Below are 12,620 nucleotides of genomic sequence, written 5' to 3' on the forward strand. Positions count from 1 at the left end.
TTATTGGGCTTTTGATTGGACTCTCAAAATACTATTTTTCAGTTTAGTAATTGCTCTACTCACTAAGAAGCAATTCTATACATCAGGCAAATCCATATTTCATGGCAAAAGTAATTTAAAGAGATTACAACTAAAGCAAGACCACTGGATGGAATTTTGTGAAACAACATTTGCTCCACAGAATATCCAAGCTCCAATCTTCTTGGTCCATTAAAATGTGCTGCTACATATTTATTTTCAAAACAAATATTATTTTTCTTTTTTATGTTGTTTTCCCTTCCTAGAATCTTAACACATCTATATGCAGCTGCATTATAATGGTTGATGCCTATAGGGAAAGTTAGAAGCTAAGTCCTACTGAACAACAGGCTAATAAAAACATTTGGGAGGGACTTCAACCCTGTCAGCCTTTTTTCAGTGGTTCTACCTACATTTTTTTCAATGGATATAGGTAGACTTCAGTGAACCTCACTTGCAGTCTCTAAGCAAAATAATAGTTTTATTTTGACTGTGAGGTACTTGCATTTATATTCTTGACATTCGTACTGTATTAGGTATGTAGGTCTGATTCAAGTATCCCCTGGAGGATGAAGTTTAGAAAGTGGCCACTGACAATACAGCAGACCTAGACAACAACTGTAGAATATTTTTATACACCAGCGTTTAGGACATCTATAATTTTTTATGAGTATAAGGCTTGATTCAAAGCCTCCTTTCAGTTAACACAGTATAATGCACTTTTCCTTTTTTACCTTTTCTTTTTCTTTTTTAAAATTTTTAACACAGTATAATGTACTTCCCTGAGAATTATAGCTGAGGTTGGAGAGGCATTAAGTAAAGGATTTATGGAAGGTGAGCACATGCTGAACTTTGATGTATAATTCAGGGTCAAAATGATTTTGACCTTAAATTATAATCAAATGTGTGGATAAACCTTCTTTCCCAAATAAGTTATAAGAACTCTGTTAAACAGCAATCAAAATGCTAATCTTAAAGATACATGGGTTTTTCTTAGCCATCCTGATAAAATGTCAGGGAAGAACTGTCTATGATTTTTTCAGTTGGTACAAACACTGCTTACTGATGACTACAGGAATAACACCATTGCTTTGTGTATACATGCTAACTGAAGTCTAAAGAACATTGGTCTGTCTTGAAATATTTTCCCCGTGTTTTCCTTGGGGTACAAGAAATAGGATGTTGATTATATAATTTTTTAAAACTTTCTGATTCAGGTGCATTTTCTGAAGTGCTATTAAGACAATGGTACTGGGCTTTGTCTGGTCAAGTTATTTTCATGCTATTCTTAGAAAGACATCTGCTTGCCTTGTGCATCATAGATTGGCACTTAGATGAGTTTGGGATAAGCAGATAATCAATCATATCTAGATAATAGACATTGGTGATATTGCTTTGCAAGGTTTGCCCCCTTTGATTTATGCCAGTGGACTATTTTTACGGTATCTTTAGAATATGTGTGACTGAATAATGTTTTCATGACCAAGCGACAAAGATAAAGCCATTACTTTGTTTAAAACCATTGATGAACAGTTTAATTAACTTTGTACATATTTCAGAAGTGATAAATGTGCAACGTCTCTCAGCAAAAGAAATAGTAGGCCTGATTCTCCAATGCCTGGCAGCTGATGTAATCATTTACACCAGGTGTAAGGCATGAATGGCGTGTGCCCCCAACGGTTGGTGGGGCATGGTGGCAGCAGGAGCACAGTGGTGGTAAGTGGAGGAGCTCCCACAGACACCACTGGCACTGTCAGTGGCAGGGGGGATGGCGAGCTCTGACCGGGGGGATGGCAAGCTCTGACCAAGGGTTGGCGACCACCCACGGGTTGCAGCCACATATGCAGAAGCATGCATTTGCAGCAGCATAAATAGTAGTGGCACAAATCTGTGTTGCTACTTTGTGTTGCAGTGCACACCCCTGCACATGTGCTTTGCAATGGCAGTAATGCCAACTCTCATGAGACGAAGTTATCATGAGAGTCGTGATTTTTAAGTAAAATTAAGTCTGACTCATGATCACGATAGAACTCTCAAACATCATGCCCTAGAGCATGTAGAGCAGCACCCAGCAGGTAAGTCTGTGGAGGGAAAGGGCAGGGGGGTAGATCGAGGCCCTCATGGTGAGGAGAGAGTGGGTCAGGGACAGGGGCTTCAGTGAATGGGGCCCCAGGCCTGGGGTGGGTTGTGTGACAGAGCTGTGGGTAGCTTGTCCAGAGGAATGGGGGAGGAGGCATGACTCCCCTTTGCTGTGTGCACCCACGGGGGAGGCATGGGGGCATGTGCCACCTGGATTTGTGTGCTGGGCAGATGTGGGCTTCCCACTGCAGGCTGGGGCTCTGTGCCCTGCTGCTTTTGTTCCAGGAGCTGCACAATGCCATGTTGTGCCTCCTGCTGCTGGGTGGCCAGAGGATGTGCGGTGCAGCCAGTGTGCAGCTCCCAGGGCCAAGGTAGCAGGGTGCAGAGCCTGCCTCTGCCCCATGCACAAATCTGGGGGGTAAATGCCCCCATGCTTCCCCCGGGGGAATTGTGCCCCCACCATGCCTCTGGATGAACCACCTGTGGCTCTATCGCACAACCCAACCTGGCCCCAGGGCCCCATTCACCCCAACCCCTGCCCCTGCCCTACTCCTTCCTTCCCCATGGAGGCCTCAATCTGCCCCCCCCTTCCCTTTTCCCCCTGCCTCTTTCCTTTCACAGACTTACTTACTGGGCACTGTCTGGGTCTTTGCATCTGGAAAGTGTTGAACACACAACAATCCAGCAGATGTTGTCCCAATTGTAACAACTGGTAGGAATTTTTAATTTTTTTTATTCTGAAGCATTATCAATTGTATTAATATAGTTTGTGTATAAATCTCTGACTTATTAGAAGTTAAATAAGTGACAAATGGGATTTATAAGCCAATGGTCAATATCTCTATATTGGTTTATACTTAAAAACAGCATCTCATGATTTAGATATGTATTTTGATTTCTGACATGGTGGGGCTGGCAATACTGCAGTGGGACACACTGTCCTGCTGATCCATGTCCTGGGGTGGGGAGCACAGTGAAGCACCCTGCCCCTTAGCCATCCATGGAGCAGCTGGCTAAGGCACAGTGTGCCTTGAGATGAGGGAGAAGCTACCTAGGGCTCCCTGCTCCCCTTTCTTAAGGCATGCTGTGCCCCAGCCAGTTGGGGAGCAGGCTACCTCAGCATGGGAGCTCCACAGTGTGCAGAGACAGGGGAGCAGGCAGTCCTCTGGTGTGCTTTGCATTACTTTTTTCTTCTGCTTTTTTTTTTTTTTTGTTGTTACCAGGTAATCCCAGTAACAAATTTGGCCCAGCGCTGCAAATTAGCAATGCTGTGCACAGATTAATGTGCAGTATGTGCCATTTGTGGCACTGCAGAGAGGTTTGCAGTGCCACAGATCGCATATGCCAGCCATGGTCTTTATATTGCTGCAGATACCCTTATCCATTGACACGCCATTTTACAAGTGGTTACTATGTAAACAGGGCCTGAAAATTGTACTGTGATCCATAGCAAATGCTTCTGATAATATTTAACCTTTAACATTTATAAACCTGGGAGTGGGGATTTTCAAGGCTGCCTAGGCATTAGGCATTAGACAGCTGGGCCTGACTCCCACTGACTTTCAGTGGGAACTAGGAGCCCAGCTGCCACTGTGTCTTTGAATGTGTCCTCTTGCCCCAGTTTTCAGTGATTTTAAATGTTCTGTCTTTTTTGAAGTCTGTTAGAACAAGTATGTAGCTAGCAGGCAGCCAATTTAGGGCTTCCTATAGTTTTCTAGAACCTTTTTCGTACTGGAACCCATTTGCCAAGACCGATGGCTTGTCCTGACCCACACCACCCTGGCCCTGCTGGTGCTCAACCCACAGTCCTCTTCCCCCCGCAGGCCCTCCTGGTGCCCCTCACCCTTAAGCCACAGCCCCCCACCCTCCTGCCTCCCAGAACCATGCTGGTGCCCCTCACTTCTGATCTGCAGTCCCCTGCTGCCTCTAGCCCTGCCAGAGCTGTTGCCTCCATCCTGTTTAGATTGAAGTGTGAGAAATGAGTGTGGGCCCTTACATGTATGGGCTCTGGCTCTGTGCCACTGGCACAGGCATGTAGCTCGTTGTGAAGGACCACCCTGCCTCTTTCCCCTGATGAAGGGCCAGGCATCTTTTCCCCCTGCTCTCCCTGCCCTAGAGCAGCCCTGTGCTGGGCCACCCTCCCATGTGCACACACACACATTGCCTCCCCATCCCCCCTCTCTCCAGAGAGTCCCCTAAGCATCCGTCCCTCCTGCTCCCCATACTTACCTGTGTCCAGTGGCTGAGGCTGTTCCCACAATCTGGCCTTGCTCTATGCTGGCCATGTGTGCCTGCCCATGCAGCTGCACAAACGCCTCCTGCCTCCAGTTATTTTAGGCAGCTGGTTGCAGGCTAGAACACTGCCAGCCTGCAAGGCAAAACCCATGCTTTCATAGGTTTTTCTGCGGACCTGCTCATGACCCTTTCAAATATTCTTGCGACCCACTTTTGGGTTGCAACTCACCAGTGGAGAAATGCTGTTCTAAAACACAAGCTCACTAACAAGCCACCTTTGGAGATAGCTGACTAAACCATGAGAAAATGGAGTTTGGGACAGTCAGTGCACGTGGATCTGGGGAAGATGTAATCCAGTTTGTTTAACTCCAGTTTATATTGATGGGGTTTGGCTGTATTGGTAAGATAAAAGAGAGACACTGCAAATGAAACAATAAAAGATCCTTAGTCTATAGCTTCTAATCAAAATTAAATAAAGCAGAAAATACAAATGTCATTTTGATTTTATCCTTGAGGAAAACTGCAGTATTGTATAAGGACTACATGTTCCTTGATACTATGCAGAAAAGCCATCATAATGAAAAATATTATTTAATTGTATATAAACTAATGTTTATTCTTTAATCTAAGAGTGGACAAATTATTCCAATGCCCTTCTATTGTTTAGTTGGTCACTCTGGTCCTCACAGACTGTACATGCATTGCTCGATTCAGCTGAGAAGCAGCCTTTCTAAACAAGAAAATTCTAGGAAAAAACCCAACATAATTATGATATTTTGGTAAGAGTTACTGATAACCTTCAGCTGAAAGTAAATAGGATTGCAGCATTATGGCATTTGGTTTTGTATGGTTCTTATTACAGAGGATTTGCAATACGGCCAATCTCAATATCTGGAGCTGCTGTTCCTCTCCAGGCGCTGAAGAAGGGTCTTTCAATAATACTGTGTACTGCTTTTCTTGGCAAGTTAGCAAGAGATTAGAGCTCTCTCTTTCTCCATACTGTTTCCAACTATGCTTCTGTATTAACTCTTTTGTGCCTGAAGAGCCAAGACTGATTAAAAAAAATACGGCCTGACGCTGCAAAAAATATTTTTTCTAATATTTTCATATTTTGCCCACTCCAGTTTTTATGCTAGGCAGAAGAGAGATTATGCGAAGAATAATGGAGACAATGTTGCTGGATTGTGAAAAGGTGCAATAAAGAATGTAAAACTGATAATGGCAAAGGAACAATGTACTAATATTACAAAGAATACTGCCTACATTCTTACATTCACAAGATACAGGTATCATGATTACAGAAATGGACGGGGGGAATCTTATGTGTTGCATTAGCACTAAGTATAGTAATCAACAATACATTATATGAAATTAGTGTACAAGATTCTCAAAAAACAACCCTTGATGCTTTGTGTCCCAGGGACTGGTTTACAAATGTAGACATGTCTACTGTTAAATACCTTAAGTAAGAGCCATAATGATTGTACCAAGGACCAATAGTACAGCAGTGAAGACAACACATAATTACCATGGAAGCTCCATTTATAAAAATGAGGCAAATTTTTGTTGAAATGTAACATAGATTAGGTTTTATTTACATCTGGAAATTTTCTAAACCAGTTATTCTGGAACCAGCTTTGATCTCATAGTGAATCAGAGAATCAAAGGACTGGAAGGGACCTGTAAGTTCATCAAGCCCAGTTCCCTGCCATGGGCAGGAGGTTGTTGGGCTCAAATGATCTCACCAAGGTGCTTCTCCAGCTTCCTCTTGAACACCTCCAGGGATGGTGACTGCACCACCTCTGCTGGGACCATGTTCCAGATTCTAGTTACCTTTATGGAAAAGAAGTTTTTCCTTATGTCCAGAATATTTTTTTCCTCAGTTAGCTTGTGCCTCATTGTTCCTCATCTTCCCAAGAGGTGCCTTCCGGAAGAGTTAATCCCTTAAATCTTGGTGTTCACCCCTGACATACTTGTAGGCAGCTATCAAGTCACTTCTCAGTCTTCTCTTGCTCAGACTAAACAGATCCAGTCTCTCCTCATAGGGCCTATCTTTCAGGTCCTTAATCATGCAGGTGGCCCTTCTCTGCACCCTCTTGAGTTTATTTGCATCCTTCCTGAAGTGCGGTGCCCAGAACTGGACAAAGTACTCCAGCTGTGGCGTCACCAGTGCTGAATAGAGGAGGAGGAGCACCTCTCTGGATCTAGTGGCAATATCGTCTGATACACACCAGGGTTCTATTTGCCCTGCTGGTGAATTCATCTCACTGTTGACTCATGTTCATCTTCTGGTTGACTGTCACTCTCAGGTCCCTTTCAGATGCTATGTTAGCCAGTGGACCACCACCCATCATATAGTTATGGTGAAGGTTCTTCCTATGCAGATGAAGGACCTGGCACTTGTCACTATTGAACCTTATCTGATCCTGTTCAGCCCATAGGATCAGCCTGTCACGGTCATCCCGGATCCTTACCCTGTCCTCTGATGTGCCTGCATTTCCTCACAGCTTGGTGTCATTTGCAAACGTAATCATTGCACTTTCCAGCGCCTCATCCAAGTCTGATAAAGATGTTAAAGAGCACAGGCCCAAGCACTGTTCCTTGGGGGACACCACTGGAGACAGCCCTCCAGGATGAGGCCATCCCATTGATTACAACTCTCTGGGATTGGCCTCTCAGTCAGTTGTCTACCCACCTGATTTAGTCCAGAAAAAGGATGTCCACATGCTGAGTTAATGCAGAATAACTAGTTTGGCAAATCCTGCAGCAAAAGCAAATTCTTTAATGACTAGCTTTAGATATGAAAAATGTGTGGCAAACCACCTGGGTGCTTCGTAACTCCTTCAAACAACAATTACCACATTACTCAAATACAAGATGAGTTTTTTTCTCCCCCAGCCAAAATGGGGGAAAAAGCCCCACATTTAACACTTGCATACAAGGAAACTGCATAAAATACAGTGTTTATTTCTGAACTGCTGCTAAAAGCAGCATGTGCTCAGCCATCGAAACCAATTATGAGTTGATTAAACGCAGCCAACACGATGAGCATGACTATTCATGGTCCATCTAGGGCAAATGTGCTGATGGGAACCTTTTCTTTATTTACAAATTTTATTAAAAAGACATTAATCAATCACCCTGCACTTACAAAGCTTAACATATTGAGTATATTTGTTTTTACCAAAACTTCATATCACAAAAAACCCTATGTATTCAAAAACTTATGACTATTTATATTAAACACTTAAACAATATACATCAACTTACCAAGGCTCAGTTGTGACTTTAGCATCTAGTGATTACTAAATGCCACAATTACGGCTCCTTTCTTTCTTATCTCTCTCTCTCTTTGTATCTTCAGATCAAGTCAGTTCTTGATTTTTTTCACCACTGGGGTCTATTCTAATGAAAACTTTCTTCCCTGCCTATGTATCTTTTAGTGATTCTATCTTTATTATATTTGTTAACAATCTGGATGAACTGTCTACAGTTCTGTCTCCTCCTTCCCCTATTCTGCCACCCCTTTCTGGCATGCAATTGAAGTCCCCTTCTATTATGTTCATTCTCCCTCTGATCACATAAACTGCTTGCTTTCTTAGCAGAGCTTTCCTCCCCTCCTGCTCTGGTGGTGCATATTTTGAAGACTTCTAATTCTGCTCCCCAGACTGATAGCATTATCTGCTTCAGTCTGCCACTGATGACACCTTCCACCCGCTTTGCTTTCACCTCTGGGTTCTTGAATAGTATTGTCATCCCAGCCACTTTGTTTTCACCACCAGGACCATATCCATCTTTTCCAAGCTACTTATAATCCCTTTCCCTTGGTATCCCACATTCTTGTAGGCAGATTATGTCTGTCCTTACTTGTTTGAACATTGGTTTGATCTGTTTCCATGGTTCCTTGTTAGTTTCCAGGAGCATTAATAGATGCCATGGGCGACTGGTGCTGCCTTAGTCAGTGGGGGGGCTCATGCCCCCCCCCCCCGTGACCAGCCTTGTTGCTGGCTGGGGGTCTCCCTGCAGCTGATTTCACTGCCCAGGGGTGGGGGTGGGGGTCCCTTGTGGCAGATCTCGATGCCCAGATGGAGTTCCCTCGCAGCCGATTACATGTGCACCCCTGTGCACCCGCTACGCGCCACCACTGATAGATGCTATAACCCGTGCCATTATGCTTGTTTTAGAAAGAATGTGCCTGTTCCTTTAAGCTGCTCATTGTGGTAGACTCCCCCCAACCCCCTCCCACACACTCTCATGCCTGTTGCTTTTGCAAGCTGCCCAATTGTCTTTGCATTCAGGAAGGCTTACATTTTCCCATCTCCCCACCACTTCCCCCTTCCAGCTCACTGCTCCAGGCTGGAGCCCAGGACAGTTAATGGCAAGAAGCTGCTCTCTGGCTCTGATTCTGACTCCTTCCCCTCCTTTCCAGGTTTCTTCTTCCTGGTTCTTTTCTTGTGTTTTCTTCCTTTTCCCTCATTGGCTGCCAGGCTCTTCTATTTGTTCCACCTTTATTTCTTAAGTGTTTGGTTTCTTTCCCCCATCGGACCCTAACCTCCAGGTCTTGGTTCTTTCCTGCTCCCTTTCTTCTTGTGTTTCTTCTTGAGCCACCTCAGTTACAGATATTAGACTCCCCTCTTTCTCCTTTCCTTCCTCCTGCAGGATCTTGCCCACCTTTTCTACCTTACTTTCATCTTTCTTTTCTTCCCTACTGTCCTTTTTTGATTCACACTCTTCCTCAGGTGGTCTGACCTTGCTTGCGTAGGCTTTTGGACACCTGCTGAATAGATGTCCCTCCCCAAAACAGGTAGTGCATATTAGGGACTCTTGGTTCTCTGCAGATCTTTGCCCCCTTCCCTTCATATCTATAACCATTAGGGGATAATGTGCAGACAGGTATCCCTCCCTGCCACATTTGCTGAATTACTTTGGTTGCCTGTGGTATATTATAACACCATAGTGGGCTGGATTATAGATGGAAGGTGTTGCTCCCCACCTGGGCTCCACTCATCTGCTCTCAACACAACTTGTGCCCTCCATGACCTCATTCAAATACCATATTTGCCCTGCACCTTCTCTATACAAATTATTCTTTGCACATGCAATTCCATCCACCTTTCTATGTCGTATGCTCTAATAAATCCATATACATTCTTACTATAATCACTAATTCCCCTGACTTTTCCTCAGCTATAAACTTTATCCATCTTAATTCCTCCCTCCCACGTTCCTCTGCATGTTTTTTCCAAAAATGTTCATGCCCTTCACTGTTCCAGTAAGTAAACTTCTGACTCTTTCTGCAATCAGGCTGGTGAGATGCACCTCCAGTATCTTAAACAGAATCTTTTCTATAAACTCATATCTGTTTATCGTCAATCCCATCTGCATCCCAGCACTGGTTGATATTGCATTTATCCACAGTCCTGATCCTTCCTGACATCTCTCAGTGCATTTTCTATGTCTTCCCACTGTTCCAGTCCCAGCAGGTTGCCATTCTGTCAAGCTTCTGCTGCTTTCTGCCTCTGGTCTGATGTACCTTCTCCTACTATTCACACTCTAAACCCTATTCCCCCCTGCTCCTGTCTTCCCTCTGGCCTTATTCCTTTCCCCATGACCTTCTTTGTAGTTGCCTCTGTTGTTATTGCTACTTCCACTGTTGCTCCCATCTTCTTCATCTTTCTTCTCTGCTTCTCTACCTTTGTTCACTCTCCATTTGTCTCTAGATCTTCTTTTCTGCTTTTCATTTCACTTTCCACCTCTTGGTTACTTGTCACAACTGTCATTATTTTGAGTTTTGGGTTTTTCTTCTCTACTCCTTACACCTGGAAGCAGTATTGATCCCTATCTCTGCCCTTAAGACATTGATCAGGCTTCAGCTGATCACTTGATCTTAGCCCAAGAGGATGAGAAAATGCTGATGGGAACTTTATATAAAAAATTACAAAACAACTAAAAGAAACTACATTAACACAAAACTTGACAACCTCCCTTTCAACAATACCTTGTGCTTCTTACATTCCTTTTCACCATTAACATATTAACTTGTCACAAGACACCCCCAACCCAGGAAGAAGCAACAACTATCTCTCTGTCTCTGTGCTTTTGGAAGAAATGCCACCGTTCTTCTTTCCCCCATCTTTTCTCTGCCTTCTCCTTTCCTATCTTAGAGTCATAGAGCCATAGAGTCAATGGACCAGAAGGGACTTGTATGATCATCAAGTCCAGTCCCTTGCCATAGGCAGGAGGTTAAAGAACGTGAACTAGCTCAATGAGGTGCTTATCTAGCCTTCTCTTGAACATCTCCAAGGATGGCGACTGCACCGCCTCTCCTGGGGGTGTGTTCCAGGTTCCAGTTACCCATTTGGATAAGTTCTTCCTTATGTCCAGCCTAAAGCTTCCCTCTATTAGTTTGTGACCATTGTTCCTCATTCTCCCAAGGGGTGCCTTCCTGAAGAGTTCCTCCCTCAGATCCTGGTGTTCCCCCCTGACATATTTGTGGGCAGCTATCAAGGAACTTTGCAGCATCCTCTTACCCATACTGAACAAGCCCAGCTCACAGAGTCTCTCAGATAGATAGGACCTATCCTCCAGGTCCCTAATCATGCAGGTGACCCTTCTCTGCACCCTATCAAGTTTATCTGCATCCTTCTTCAAGTGCAGAACCCAAAACTGGGCACAGTAATCTGGTTGCAGCCCCAGCAATGCTGAGTAGAGAGGGAGAAGCACCTCCTTAGATCTGTTGGCAACACATTGGCTGATGCACGCCAGAGTTTGATTTGCCCTGGTGGCAACTGCCTCACACTGTTGGCTCATGTTCATCTTCTGGTCAATTGTGACCCCCATGTCCCATTCAGATGCCATGCTAGCCAGTGGGCTATCGCCTGTTAACCCCAGCTGCAGTACCCTGGATGGAGGAGAATGAACTCTTGAACTTATGGGTCCATTGACCTACCTAGGACTGACAAGCATGTGCAATCAGCCTGTATTATACAGGTAGAATTTGCAGGGAACATGTTTCCAATGTAAAGTGCAGCATGAAATACTTACCTGAGGTAATAACCCCCTAGATTGGTCAGTAATGTGATGGACAGATAAATGATGGAAGGGTCTGACTGATAACTTGTTCTGGCATATGACTGACAGGTGGTGTGAGGTGGACACTCTAAAACTTGCCAGGACTGTCACTTGGGGAGCTATGGAGGAAGTGATTGAGTTTGTGCGCATCGTGAGCCAGTGTGGTGGCTGGGTGCTCACCTGGGAGAGTGACTGAGTTGGTGTCGGTGTGTGTTGTGTCTGATTGGGACTGAAAGGTTGGGAGAAACTGAGTCACTTGATGGGTGTGTGGTGTGAAACCTGCTCGTATATGTGATTAGTATGAGAGTTGCTTGAGTGGACTATGTAGAATGGAGTGGGTAACTGAACTCCATCCATTCACAGAGGTATACACTCGTACACAGAGCCATCCTCTACACATTTGTACTCACCTGCCTACCTTTGGATGGTAAAATATCACTCATCCCTTTTGAGATACTGAGTACTCAGTGAGAGTGAAGGAAAAGATAGAAATCCTTTAGGGAATAGGCACTCTGTGACAGGCTGACAGGCCATTTTGCTTGTCAGCTGCAGAGTGATCTTACCTGCCACCTCTTATGACAGGCCTGCATCGATTCTTTCTTGTATCTGTTATTGTATATTGTGTTCTCTTAACTCTCTGTTGACTGGTTCGTTGTTGTATTGTGGATTTATTATTGTTGTTTTTTTTTTATACTTACCTTGATACTCTATTCTTGTTAACCTTTGTCTTAGTGTTAAGTTCTTATTGATAATGGTATACCTCTGGGTGGGGCCAGGCTGCAGGCCAGTGTCCAGGGGAATGAACCTTTTGTTGTCCCGAATCATATAGACATCTGATGAGGTTGAAGGCTTAACAAACCTTCATGCACGTAATAGGTGTCCTTATCAGGAGCTTGGTCTTCATACCTATCATATAGTTGTAGTGAAGGTTCTTTCTACCCAGATGAAGGACCTGGCACTTTTCCCTGTTGGATGGGTGACTGGTGCCACCTTAGTCAGGGGGGCATGTGTCCCCCCACAACCAGTCAGCGACTGGTGGGAGGGGTGCCTCTGTAGCCAATCTTACCGGCTGGTGAGCAGCTGTGCTACTCCTGAAAGCAGCCACAGCACTCCTGGAAGTGACCGCGGCACTTCCGGAAGTGGCTGCAGCCTACATGCAGTGTGCCTACTCCCTGGCTGGCACTTGCAGGGGGGCACTGGCACTCCTGCCTGCCCCC

This window comes from Crocodylus porosus, unplaced genomic scaffold (genome assembly GCF_001723895.1).
Source record: "Crocodylus porosus isolate Cpor-Errol unplaced genomic scaffold, CroPor_comp1, whole genome shotgun sequence".
In the NCBI taxonomy this organism is placed as follows: Eukaryota; Metazoa; Chordata; order Crocodylia; family Crocodylidae; genus Crocodylus; species Crocodylus porosus.